Source organism: Anas platyrhynchos, chromosome 36 (assembly GCF_047663525.1).
Source record: "Anas platyrhynchos isolate ZD024472 breed Pekin duck chromosome 36, IASCAAS_PekinDuck_T2T, whole genome shotgun sequence".
Taxonomy (NCBI): domain Eukaryota; kingdom Metazoa; phylum Chordata; class Aves; order Anseriformes; family Anatidae; genus Anas; species Anas platyrhynchos.
This window is the reverse complement of record NC_092624.1, coordinates 3,908,705-3,922,260: the sequence shown is the minus strand read 5'-3', so window position 1 is coordinate 3,922,260 and position 13,556 is coordinate 3,908,705. Positions and strand designations below refer to the sequence as shown.

Sequence of the window (13,556 nt, the reverse complement as noted above, 5' to 3'; positions counted from 1 at the left end):
AAGGACAAGAAAAAAAGGCTTTGAGGAAGATTATGAGCCTTCAGCATGAGATGCCCCAAGAGGGACCACCAGAGACTGATACACATGCGCCAGTATGAGGGTTCAGATTCCGGGACATAATTATAATAGCCCTGCCTTTTCTAGAAGTAATAATGAATATGTAGGAACCTAGGAGCATAAAAACTAGCCACCTGATATAACTTGTGTGTGTCTTGGTGGAGCAGAGTCTCCCGGTGTACCCAGTGCTGTTTACTTACCTCTATCCGTTTAATAAGTTGTAAATTTTGTAATCCTATTTGGGACTTAGTCATTTATTACAATAATTCTCATTAAACACAACTAGAGTAAGGGTGGTTATATGTTTTTGGTGAATCCGTGACCATGGTAGTTCAGTGCTCTGAATCCAACCAGGCGCCTAATGGTTAATGCGGTATTGGTGAATCTGTGATTGTGATAGTTCAGTACCATGAATCCGAATGGACACATAACGGTTAATCGGCTACACTCCTTAACCTGACACCAGATCACCTGGTTCTGCGTGGGCTCCTCTCTACGGGCTGCAGCTCAAGTCTGGGTCCAGCTCCTGTGGGGCCTTTCCATGGGCTGCAGCCTCTTCCAGGACACAGTCACCTGCAGTACAGGGGGCTCCTCCACGGGCTGCAGAGTGGAGATCTGCTCCATGTAGGACCCATGGGTGCAGGGGGACAGCCTGCTCCACCAGGGGCCTCTCCACAGGCTGCAGGGGAACTTGTGCTGCATGCCTGGAGCATCTCCTGCCCTCCTGCTGCACCGACCTTGGTGCCTGCAGGGCTGGTTCTCACTCCTCCCTTTGCCACCTGTTGATGTCCACCAGGTTTCCTTCCCTTCTAAAATATGCTCTCACAGATGTACAATCAGCATTGCTTTTTGGCTCAGCTTCGGCCTGTAGCAGGTGCCTTTGGAACAGTCTGAAACTGGACCTTTTCAAATAGGGTGCAGCTTCTGGACTTCTCACCAAGGCCATCTCTGCGGTCCCTGCTACCGAACACTGGGAACGTAAACCCAATGCAGCTGCTGAGTGCAGGACACAGTTTGCTTCCCCTTGGAGGGGCGTCCAGTACACCTGCAATGGACAGTGCTGGGAGTGCAAACACAGCCCTGCCATTTGCCATGGAGTAATGCAGATGGCTGTGGAACAAGGGCAAGCTTCTGAGGACCTGCAGTGCATTGATGGCAGCCTCATGTGGGGCAGCAAAGCAGAGGAAGTCTTTGAGAAAGGGAAGAAATTCACCCAAATTCTCCTGAAGGCTGGTTTTGCCATTGTCCAGAGTAAGGACCTGCCCAGGAAATGTTGAACATGGGGGTAAAATGGCAGGATGACACATCCCAGTGAGAAAGATCAATGAGGTAACAAGTGCATCCCCACCTGCTGTCTAGAAAGAAACACAAGGTCTCCTAGGCCTTGTGGGAATCTGGAGAAGGCATATTGCAGCTTGTAGTGAGCTTCCGAGCCCTCCCTATCAAGTAACCTGAAAGAAGAGCACTTTCAAGTGGGGTTGTGAACAACAAAACCCCCTTGGAAGAGATCAAATGGGTGTCCAAAAGGCTGCGGTGGGAACCCTTAGGCCTATGCGTACAGGCCTTACTGTGCCTCTGGTGCTTCACACTGCAGGCAGGGAACAAGGCCTGGCTGGAGCCTCTGGCAGGAAAGACCAGGAGAAAGTTGAGGTCATCCTCTGGATTTGTGGAGCTGGCCTAACGAGGATCAGAAGCCCACAGTGCTCCAAGTGGAAAACAAGAGTGAAGGGGAATCATTCCCAAAGCAAAATCATGGGGTGTAGGGCTAAGACATTCATCATTCCTTGGGTGTAGTGCATCCTCCGTCACTCCTCATCTTCTGAAAATATTGAGCCATATCATACTGTGGACTGTTATAGCCTATTTTGAGACCATTGGTAACAGAGCTACAGGAGCACCGGTCTGGACATTTTTCAGTAGGCACTTTCCTGATTAACAGCAGAGTATCTTGCAAGTGGCGTGGTGCTACCCAAAGAAAGGTCGTATCTCCTGTGGGATGCAAGTGCCTGCAGTGCACATTAATAGTAGGCAATGAACTGCATTAATCTCCCTTATGCGGAGTCTCTTTTGCCTGTGCTGGTCACTGGTGAGTGAGGGACAGAGAGAGCAGCATGGGGGAGCTCAGGTGCCTTCAGGACGAAGCCTCTGCCTTTCCTGGTTGTTGTGTGGTCACATAAGGGTCAAAGTGTGGGTGCAGATGGCTCCCACAGTGCTGTGCTGGCAGCAGTATGGCCCCAGTTGGGACTCCATGAGTGTTCTTTAGAAGCTGATCCACCTACAGGATGAAGGAGAACACTGTGAGCACCTTCGAGGGCTGATCCAGAGCTCTGGCATCACTTTGGCCTTGGTGCAGGATTTCCCTGGCACAGCCATTTGTGTGGACATTGAAGAAAAGTACAGTGACATTTTCAGAAGAAGAAAAAGTGGTGAGCAGTGTTGGGGCAAAGAGCAGGAGGACTTTGCAGGGACTACACTGACCCTGAGATACAGGTAAAAACCATACATGCTGCAATGTCTCACAGGACAGAAATAACAGCGGGGGCTCAACAAAAGCAGCGGATGTAGCAGGGGCTGAGGCAGAGCCCCGTTGATGAGAGCCTCTGTCTGTGGGCCAGGCTCAGGCAGCCACAGAAAGTCCACAGGACAGCTCCCAGCTGCACTGCAAGCCTCTGTCCCACCATCCCCAGCTCACAGCAAAGCAGACACCTGAAGCAGACGCTGCTCCCCTAAAGCAGTGCTCCAAAAGATGCTGGGGCAGGCACCATGGGCAAGGCTTTCTCCTTCTGGCCCTGCCGTCCTGCTGCTGGCACTCTGTGAGTAGGGGCATTGCTGGGTGTGGGGGCTGAGGGCTGGAAGGCTGCTGCTGGGGCCAGGACAGGGATTTGGTGGGCACAGGGGAGGATGGGGACACTGTGTGCGGGGCAGACATGCAGCCTGCTGCTTTGTTGAAGGCAGGGTTGAAGGCAGGCTTTGGGGAAGGCAGGATGGTGATTGCTTCCTCCAGCTATGATAAAGATCTGAGAAAGGAGTCTGTTTATTTTTGTTCTTTACTGGGGTTTGCTAATATTGCCTCATGCTGAACATTACAAGGAGATCTTGAACACAAAAAGCAGCTAGCTTAAATGATTTTGGAATGGAATCAAAGGATGGGGGACCAATTGATTAAACAATGTATTCGTATCGGAAAGTCCAAACTGTGGGGTTTGGGGAGGGGATAAATGGTTGTGTCAGGTCTCGCCCCCTCTGAGCAAAACCCTCTGTGCCCCAAGTTGCAGGTGCTGGTGTCATGACTCAGGACCTCTGCAGATCCCCAGGTAAGGATGAATGTGGGGATGCATTACAAAGGGAGCTGTGTGGGGTTGGGCATAGGAAGAGAGAGGGGGTTTCCTCTCTGGGTGTGAACTCCTGGGAAGGAATCTCTTCCCTGTGGACAACACAAAGCTTTTTGTTGTCCCACTGCCATTACCAATTAAAAGAGGGGAATCTCTGCCCTTTCTCTCCAGGTGACCTCCCAGCTCCTGCCCTCTTGTTGAACACCTTCAGTGCCCAGGAGGGACAAATGGTTTTGGTTCAGTGTGCCATTGATGGGCATTCTCCCGTTACAAGAATTGTCTTCTGCAAGGATGGGGTGGAAACAGCCAGCCTGAAGGCCATTCGGGGGCAGCTGACCTACAACATGATCATGAATGTCTCACTGGGAAGTGCAGGCAAGTACACGTGTGGGTACCAGCTCAAGGATCAGAGCAACCAAGTGAAGAACTCTGCCCTCAGTGACCCCCAGGACTTGGAAATCACAGGTAAGATGTGAAACCAGAGCAGGGGAATGTGCTCCATGAAACATAAGAGTGATGGTTGCTGTATATAATCCACAGGTCCACCTCAGCCATCCAATTTTTAATCCCTCACAAAAGCATTTAGACACTGGATCCATGGGGGTCCATGCTGGCAGAGCAGACACAGGCACTTTCACTCTTCCCCTGGGGATGGTGCTGGCTGTTGGTGGGTGGATGTGCCCATGGGGCTGTGTGTCCCCTGCCCCACACAGACGTGCTCAGGGCTGTTGCAGGACACAAGATGAATATGTGCCTAGTCTGGGAAGGAGCTGGCAGTGATGCAGATGCTCATAGCCCCAAGGGAATGAATCCCTCCTGCATCCCCAAAGACAATAACATAGGGCTCAGGTCTGCCAGGCTGTAGTCCCCAGGGCACGGGGCCATGCAGGAACTTCATCAGGCAGAGGTTTGCCAGCGGCACGGGCACGTGATGCTCCCTGCCTCTCCCCATCACACCCCGCTGCCCTCACACCCTCTGTCCCCCAGCTCCACATGCCCGGATCCCGCACACCCTCGCCACAGGCATGGTAATGGCAGTGGCGGCCGTCGGCCTTGTCCTTGTGGCTGCAGGCAGCTGGTTTGCCATCAGGAAAGGTGAGGGAGTGGGGGAAGGCAGGGGGGAAAGGCTGAGGCTGTGGAGGTCCTGCTGCGGGGCTGGTGCAGTGGGAAATGTGGTGGGGGGAACTTGGGGGTGCACAGCTGGGATAAACAGTGCCTGGGGGCGATGGCTGTGGGCAGCCCAGCTGGGGAGGCTGCTGAGGGAGCTGGGGAGCTTCAGCCTTCATCCCCAGCCCCAAGATGGGAGCCAGGGCTGGGCAGCACCTTGGCCTGTGCACCTCAGCCCCTGTTCTTCTTGCAGGTGCCTGCAGAGGAAGATGCCCAAGGTGAGCACCAAGGGCTTCTGGCTGTGGGGTTTGCAGGAGGGAATTGGGGGCATGGCAGGGCCCTGGGGTGCTGCATGGCTAGGGCCAGATTTGTCCTTTTTTTGTGACTGCGTTCCCTGTGCTGCAGGTATGGGAGAAGTGGCTTGCAGTGGGGTGGACTTCAGCTGAAACCTGGAAGGATTATAGCATCATCCATGGGAATGGCCCAAATGGCCCTGTGCTTCTTTGTGGCAGTGGTGCTGCAGACCTTCAGGACATTTTTTCTCTCTGCTCTCTAGGCCTCTCCATGGTGCTGGCAGTGCTCAAGACTCTTCTGCTGACCCCAGCCATTTCTGTAAGTGCCAGTCCCTTCTTCACCCTTCTCCTCTAGGCACTGTGTGAAGTGCTGATGCCTTTGCCATGGCAAGCTGTAACCATGGGGGCAACTGTGGTGAGGGGTGGGAAAGCCCTGCCTGCTGTGTGTGCCTGGACACTAACTCAGGTTCTCCCTCCAGATGCCAACGTGGATGAGATGGGCAGAGTGAAGGTGAGTTCAGCCCAAGCCCATCCTTGCAGGCTGAGCGTGCACGTGATGGTTGCGAGAGGGCAGGCTGTTGGAGAGCAAATGCAAGCCAAAAGTGCATCTTATGGCAGGAACCTGGGATCTTTGCGTGGCTGTGCCCTGTCTGAATCCCCATCCTTCCATGCTCCCAGCATTTCCCCATGGTGGGCACCATGAGAGCAAGGCCACATCTTGTTCTCCCTTGTGTTTTGCAGCTCTCTCAATCCAACTGCTCTCAACACCCATTGCATGCCAAAAGCTGAGCAAGGGAGAGGCAATGCTGCTGGTTCTCTGAGAGAGGCAGAGAACACTGGGGAAAGCCTTGCTGATCTGCGAGCTGTGAATAAAGCCATCCCAAACAGGAAGGTGCTGGTGTAGTTCTTCTTGGCAAGGTCTGTCTGCAAGGCTCTTTACATCCCTTCAGATTGACACAAAGTCAGAGAGGTTTATTTGTCATTTCAGGAAAACCACATCTGCAGTGCACACACCAATTGGCACACATGTGAGCACATCTGTGGTGGTTTTACTTGGGTGGGCAGCTGAGCTCCACCACAACTGCTCTCTCCCTACTCCTTCTGAAGAGGAATGGGGAGACAAAACGATGAAAAGGGCTCAAGGGTTGAGATTAGTTTGAGGATATGGCACAGTAATTATCGTGGAGGGTAGAACAAGCTCAGCATAGGGAGATAGTACAATTTATTACCTATTATTAGCAAGCTAGAGAAGTGAGAAACAAAGGAAAGAAACTAAAAGAACCTTCCCCCCCTCCACCCTCTTCCACCTCCTCCCCCCCGTGTGGTGCAGGGGGACGTGGGAATGGGGGTTATGGTCAGTCTACAGCGCTTCTTCTCTGCCACTCCTCTGTCATTCTTGTCCCCTGTGCTGTGGGGTCTCTCCCACGGGATGCAGTCCTTGGTGAATTGATCCAGCATGGGCTGCCCACAGGCAGCAGCTCTTCCAGAACTGCTCAAGATATGGATCCATATCACGGGGTCCATCCCTCAGGAGCAAACTGCTCCAACCTGGCTCCCCCACGGGCAGCAGCTCCTGCCAGGTCACCTGCTCCTGCGTGGGCTCCTCTCCACGGGCTACAGGTCCAACCTGGAATCTGTTCCGGCAAGGGTCTTCCACAGGTGACAGCCTCTGTCGGTGCAGGGCCACCTGCTCCACCGTGGTCTCCTCCATGGGCTGCAGTGTGAAACCCTGCTCCACCGTGGTACTCCATGGACTGCAGGGGGACATCCTGCTTCACCATGGTCCTCACCACAGGCCGCAGGGGACTTCTGCTCCAGCGCCTGGGGCACCTCTCCCCGTCCCTCCTCACTGATGTTGGTGCCTGCAAGGCTGTTCCTCACTCCTTTCACTCTTCCAGCTGCTGTGTGGCGCAGTGTTTTTTTTTCCCTGTCTTAAACATGCCCTCACAGAGGTGCAAAACAACTCACACTGACCTTGGTCATCAGCTGCTTGTAGTCAGCTCTCAATGCCCAGCCACATTTCCTCTCCCATCATCCTGATCTGGGACATGCATTAAGCAGTGATGGAGCAGAGATGCTGAGGCTTTGGTGTGTTTCCAGCTTTCTGTGGCATCTCCTCTCTTTGCACAGCCAGCACACCTTGCAAACTGCTCTGTGCAGGCGTGAGAAAACAAGGTCATGCTGCAACTCGAGCACAGTGCACGTAGGGTGGGGATATATCTATAGCCTGTCACCCAACCACAACATCCTCCCTTGGCTGCTGGTTTCAGAGCAAGCTAAAAGATATTTTCCCCAGCAGTGCAAGGAAACAGAGCCACATCCTTCATTGCTGCGCTGTGCTTTGGGCTGCTCTTGTAAAAAAGAAATCCTTGTGATGGAAAATATAAGAAGAGAGAAAAGTGTTGGCAGGAGGAGGGGAACTGCAGCGTGAGGCTGGAGCAGGTGTGGAAGGAGCCCCCAAGAAAATGGGCTTTGTCCCTGGGAGCACTGGGATGCTGCCATGTCCCTTGTGCAGGTAGCAGCCACGCTCTGCATGCAAGGAAGAAGCAGGACGTGAGGTGCTGGAGAGAAACCTGGCCTTGATGAACGGGCAGGGATTTTGTATGTCCCAGTGGGAAAGGAAGTGGTGGGATTGCATGGGGGCTTGCAGAGGATTTTCATGGGGAGAGGGACGTGTGGCTTCCCCCAAGGGAGGAGGTAGTACTCACACTGAATGTTGCCATTGTTGATGTCTTCTGCTTGTGGGCTGTCAACGTGCTGCTGCCTGGAGAGGAATGGAATGGCTCTGGGATGTGCATGTGCTGAGGAGGAGTCATGAGGCTTATGCCATTTGGTGTTGCTTTCCACATCTGGCATCGAACTGGAGTGCAACCCACAGTCAGCCCCATCCTTCCTGCCTTCTGCACAGGAAATTCCCCAGAAAAAGGAGCACCCCAGGACCCCGCCATGCACCCAACTCCCTCCTGAAAACCCCACAGCCAGCAGCCCTTAGTGCTCACCTTGGGCATCTTGCTCTGCAGGCACCTGCAAGAAGAACAGGGGCTGGGGTGCACAGGCCAAGGTGCTGCCCAGCCCTGGCTCCCATCTCGGGGCTGGGGGATGAAGGCTGAAGCTCCCCAGCTCCCTCAGTAGCCTCCCCAGCTGGGCTGCCCACAGCCATCACCCCCAGGCACCGTCTGCCCCAGCTATGCACCCCCAGGTTCCCACCAGTGCCTTTCCCAACCTGTTGTCACAAACCAGCACCACTGTTGTCTCCCCTCTGTTTACCAGACCACTCTTTTACTCACATATAGGCTGGAGCCTATCTCATGATTTCCCTGGCCACAGGCTCATCACTGTAAAGGGCAGACCTTGGAGCAACCATATCTCAACCTAGAGTCCATCAGCATCGCTGCCCTTGCACTCTGTCCCTCCGCCCAGCACATCCCCAAGTCTGCAGTAGAGGTGGACCCTTGAGAGCAGCTTTCTCTCGAGGGGCTCCCTTGGAGGAGAGGGAACACCACCGTGGGGGAACCACCCCAGAGCCATGCCCTGCCTACTGCAGCACACAGCTCCATCCTCAGTGGTGTCCCCATCCCTTCTGTCCCCACCGACCTGGGCCTGTGTATCACCTGGCATAGAAAGGGTCCAGAGAGCACTGAGTGCAGAGCTCCTCACCCAGTTGCTCTCGTTGCTCTGCTGGTACCCACACATGTACGTCCCAGCCCTTCTCGAGGTGATATTCACTACTAGAGGGTATATGCCCCTGCCCTGCTGAGCTTTCAGGCTGTGCTCCTCCAGCCCATTCTTGCAGAAGACAATGCATGTAGCAGGAAACTGAGCAGTAATGGTACAATGAAAGAAAACTATTTCTCCCTCCTGGGCACTGGAAGTGTTGAGGTACAGGACTGGAGTCTGGTAGTTCCCTGGAGTGAAGGAACGCAAAGGGATTCCCCGGGAAGCGTTAGTGATTGCCTAGTGGCAAAATCAACTGCATGCCAAGGCAGGAAGAGTCTGCAGTCCTAGGGTTTACAGGGAGAATTTTGAGGGAATAATCCCATTCACTCTTCCTTTCTCCTTCCCCAGGACACTTTCAATTTTGGGAACCACGTCCATGTTCCCTCAGTCCTGAGAGGTCATTCCAGCACCTGCAGCATGGGGCAGAGAGAGCTTTGTTTAAAGTGGCAGCGACCTCCTGCCTTTCCCAAAACAACTGTGCCCCACAGTGCTGCACACCTGCCCCACACACTCTGTCCCCATCCTCCCCTGTGGTCAACACTGGCCTGTCCTATTCCTTTTCCTATTGCTCGATTTGGCTTATTGTTTTGCAGTTCTCCATCAGGTTAGCAAACATCTGCAGCCTCTCCCAAATCCATTTCTCTCTCTTCTACACCCATGTGGGAAGAAAGAAAAGAGAACAGGAAATCATCCTCTACCTCCCATCAACGAGCAATGTTGGACCATGTGTGGAGAAGCAAGACCTTGATATGTGTAGCAGTTTGGGAGGATAGATATATTTATAAGGAGAGACGCCCTTTCCCACCTATTATTGCTGAGTGTGACATCCTGTGTTATGGAAAACCCCTTTGGTCGGTTTAAGGCATGTAATATATGGCTCAGTCTTCAAAATAGGATTATAATCAAAGTTTACAATTTATTAAAGGAATAGAGGTAAGCAAACAGCACTGGGTGCGCCGGGAGTCTCTGCTCCACCAAGAGGCACACCAGTTACATCAAGCAGCTGATTGTTATGCTCCTAGGCTGATACATATTCATTACTACTTCTAAAAAAAACCGGGTTATTATAATTAGTTTCCGGAATCCAAACCCTCCTTCTGGAGCATGCGTATCAGTCTCCGGTGGTCCCCCTGGGGTCTCTGGGGGTCTTTCATGCTGAAGGCTCGTAGTCTTCCTCTCAGTTTTTTTTTCTTGTCCTTCCCCTTTGTACTCCTTGGCAGCAGGTCAAAAGCTTACACAGGGTCCCCTGCAAGTTTTGTCTTCTAGCCGTCCTTCAGCTTCTTTCTTCTCCTTAATCTCCTGGCCAGATATCAGGGGCTTGCATAGTGTCCCATTCAGAAGCCATAACAGTTACTAGTTGTTAGCAGTTGTTCTGAAACCCCCAGACATCAGAGACTTCAAAGAAAGAACATACAAATACAAATAGCTCTCTATGGACACTTCACTAATTGTTAAAACATTCCTCACAGGCTATTCACAGGGACACTCCAGTCACATCTATAGCAGTGCTAAATCAATCACAAAGAAGGCAAAAAAGCTGTAACTGTTAGGAATAAGAGGTCAGAATCAGTAACAAAAGCAAATAGGCTCATGGATTTGAGGAATATTTCTGAAGATTTGATAAATTGACTATAATGAGGGGGAGACTGGGACACGGGAAGGAAAGGGAAGAAACCACATCTGTGGAAGAATTAAATTGCCAGTGCAGGACCCAGAGACAGACAGAACTGCTCTCTATTGACACGAATTGTTAAAACATTCCTTTGCAAGGTACAAGAACTATATATATTAACCATTCTGTTTTTCTTAGACTTGTGGTTATACAAGGGTATGTAAGACAGAAGGTCACATTCATCATACCATGCAGCCCTAGCACTGTTCCATACTGACACGAATCAGATGAACATATCTCATAGGCAGCTGCCCTGGTGATGTCCCCTCCCCACCTCTTGCCCACCTCCAGACCTACAGGGCCACTACAGGGATAGTTATCTCCATCCCAGCCAGACCCAACACCCCTTAATAAACCCTAGTTACATCAACCCATCAATTTCCTACCTTTTGTCCTCTTCATTATCTACCCTGATCCCATTGAGGTTTGACTGGGCAAGTAGCTTTGTTCTACTTGCCTACCCACTGGATGTAAACCTTAATTGCTCTTTTTGGCACACTACCTGGGGCCGCAAGGGTGGAGATAACCACAGATTTGGGCAGTAAATTTATGGTAGCATCCTATTTGTTTATTTTTTTTTAACAAGTACTTTTTGGTTTGCTGCTGTATTTTCACTAGGTGATCATACAAGGTCCCTTCCAATCCAAAACATTCTGCGATTCTGTGATTCTGTGATTCTATGTGTCCAGAGCACTGCCAGAGAAGCCCCCCTCCCTTCCCTCAGTAGTCTCTTTCCAGGGTTCCACAGTGCCTCGGGGCCACTAACCAGACGACAGCCTTTCCCACTCTTTTGCCAGTTGGGATCATTTCAGTCACCAGTGCAGACAGCAGTTGGCATCCCCCTGTCCCTCCAGAAATACAAAGGGGTTCTGCCCCCAATAACCTGATGGCAGTAGGGTCCTCTGTGTATCACTGTCTACCAGAACCTCATACTCTCATGGTTCTCATGTACAAGGCCTTTGCATTCACACTGTCCAGTCAATGCCATTGACCATTTTCTCCACCTGGCTGGTGGCAGGGCCCTTCCAGTCATGCTCAGAGTGGCCATTACTTCATCCTAGCAAATGCAAACAGGAGAGTGGTCTGGCAATGACTTCTGCCAGTTCCCTCAGCATCCTGGGGTGCATTCCATTGTGAGAGTATTGCCATGGGGGTTGACAAGCCCCATAGTTACTGACAACATGGGACTCTTAATGATGATCCCGTAAGGAATACAATGAGTTTAGAAGAAACATAGATAGGAGATTCAGGAGACTCCTTGCTGTCTCAAACTACTTGTTCTCCAACTGTTAAGACATGGAAGTTGCTAAGTGTTTGCTGTTGCCGGACAAAGTTGTTAACCGATGAACCCATCTTGTTTATCAGCAGTCCTCCATTGCCTCTAGTGTTACTTTTATCTTCAATGTATTTGTACAAGCCCTTTCATTTCTCCCTGATCCCTCTTGCAAGGTTTAATTCTAGGGAGGCCTTAGCTTTCCTAGTTCCCTTCCTACATCCTCTGACAACAGCCTTATATTCCTCCCAAGTGGCCTCCCAAGTGTAGACTCTCCTCTTCCACTTGAGTTTGCCCAGCAGTTCCCTCTTTAGCAGGTCTCCAGGCTCTCTTTCCTGACTTCAAACCTGATGAGATGCTCGGATCTTGAGCTGGGAAGAAGCAGTCCTTGAACACTAACCAACTGTCTTGGGACCCTTTTCTTTCAGGTACCTTGCCCCATGGGATTTCTCTTAGCAATTGTGTGAAAAGGCCAAAGTTGTCCCTACTGAAGTCCAGGGTTGTGATTCTTCTTGGTATTCTCCTCCTGCCCCATGAGATCCTGAATTGCACCATCTCATGGTCGCTGCAACCAAGGCTGCCCTCAAATTTCAGCCTTGAGAAGAGAAGACTGAGAGGAGACCTTATCAATGTATACAAATACCTTAAGTGTGGGAGACAGTGGGATTTGGCCAACCTCTTCTCAGTTGTTTGTGGGCATAGGAGAAGGGGCAATGGTAAAAAAAAATGGAGCACTGGAAGTTCCACACCAATATGTGAAAGAACTTCTTCACTGTGAGGGTGACAGAGCACTGGAACATGCTGCCCAGGGAGCTTGCGGACTCTCCTCTGGAGATATTCAAGTCTCATCTAGACGGCTACCTGGGCAACCTGCTCTAGGCAAACTGCTTTGGCAGGGGGCTTGAACCCACTGATCTCTTGAGGTCCCTTTAACCTCTAGAGTTCTGTGATTCTGTGGTTCTCTGTGTCAACCAACCCCTCCTTCTTAGTGATGACAAGATCTGGCACCATTTGTATCAGGAAGTTGTCATCAGTCCTGGATGAACCAGTACTGGAGGAACTTCCTGGACTGTGCTCCCACAGTGCTGTAGTGGCAGCACTATGGTGCAGCTGAGACTCCCTGAGACCTCTTCATGTTCTATCAATTCTGTTTTCACTTGTTAAAACTGTAGTGTCTGAGAGGACAGAAATAAAATGGGGGCTAAAGAAAAGCAGTGGAGGTAGCAATGTCTGTGGCAGGGACCTCACAAATGTGAGAGATCAGCATCTGACCAGCATCCTGAGAGTAATGAGAGTAATGAAGTTGTTGAATGGAATTTGACGTAATTTGGATCCCTGGAGTACACTACTAGTGAGCAGCCTTCAGGTAGTGTGGTGCAATTGCCTAAAGTAACTAGGAAAATAAAACTAACATTCACATTTTAAAGAAAATGTACAGCATTGTAGAGGCTTTCAGGGTAGGGTGTAGCTGCATTACCTAAGCATTCCCTAGGCTTCCAACCTTAGATGCTATCACACTGGGGGAACCTGGTGTGCTAGCTCTAAGGAACAGTATGGAGCATAGAGTGGAGTGGAGGCACTGCTCCACTGTGGAGACACAGCTAGGCTCTGTGACCAGGTGGGGACTCGATTGTTCTTGTGCACACCAAGACTGATAAGCCGCACTAAGACTGTAGAGGCCAAGTTTGTGTCCTTTACCTTGCAACCAAGTCCCAAAAATTCAAACTGCAGTAATGCAAAAAAGGACTAATATTGACTTGTGCTGTAGCTTGTCTTCTATACTGTGGGTATGTCTAACTTTAAAAAACTGAACCAGAAGAGAGAAAACCCTCACAAAATTAGTGTCAATAACTAGAACATCTTTCCCTTTCAGATCAACTAAAAGATGACTTGGGTAAGTGGCTTAAAATTATATTTTATTGCAATATGTACTGCTACTTTAGGTAAAATAAAGTCAACCCTGGGACTGAATCAGAGTCATAACAATACAAGCATAATGCAGAAATAATATAGGCTGAAAAGTATCTAACTGCCCTACAGAACCATAAAGTGCTATTGTCTCTTTCCTTTCTGCAGACTTCTGGGAAGCCCAGAGCCCTGCAGGT

The 13,556-nt window shown here is 50.9% G+C and overlaps 1 long non-coding RNA gene across 1 annotated transcript; it reads left to right on the top strand.

Moving 5' to 3' along the window:
- Nucleotides 1–4,716: 4,716 nt before the first annotated feature.
- LOC113840886 (uncharacterized) lies at nucleotides 4,717–5,911 on the top strand. The gene is made up of 3 exons (XR_011806168.1): nucleotides 4,717–5,108; nucleotides 5,269–5,300; nucleotides 5,531–5,911. It is a non-coding gene; the product is annotated as an uncharacterized lncRNA (long non-coding RNA).
- The last annotated feature ends 7,645 nt before the right edge of the window (nucleotides 5,912–13,556 follow it).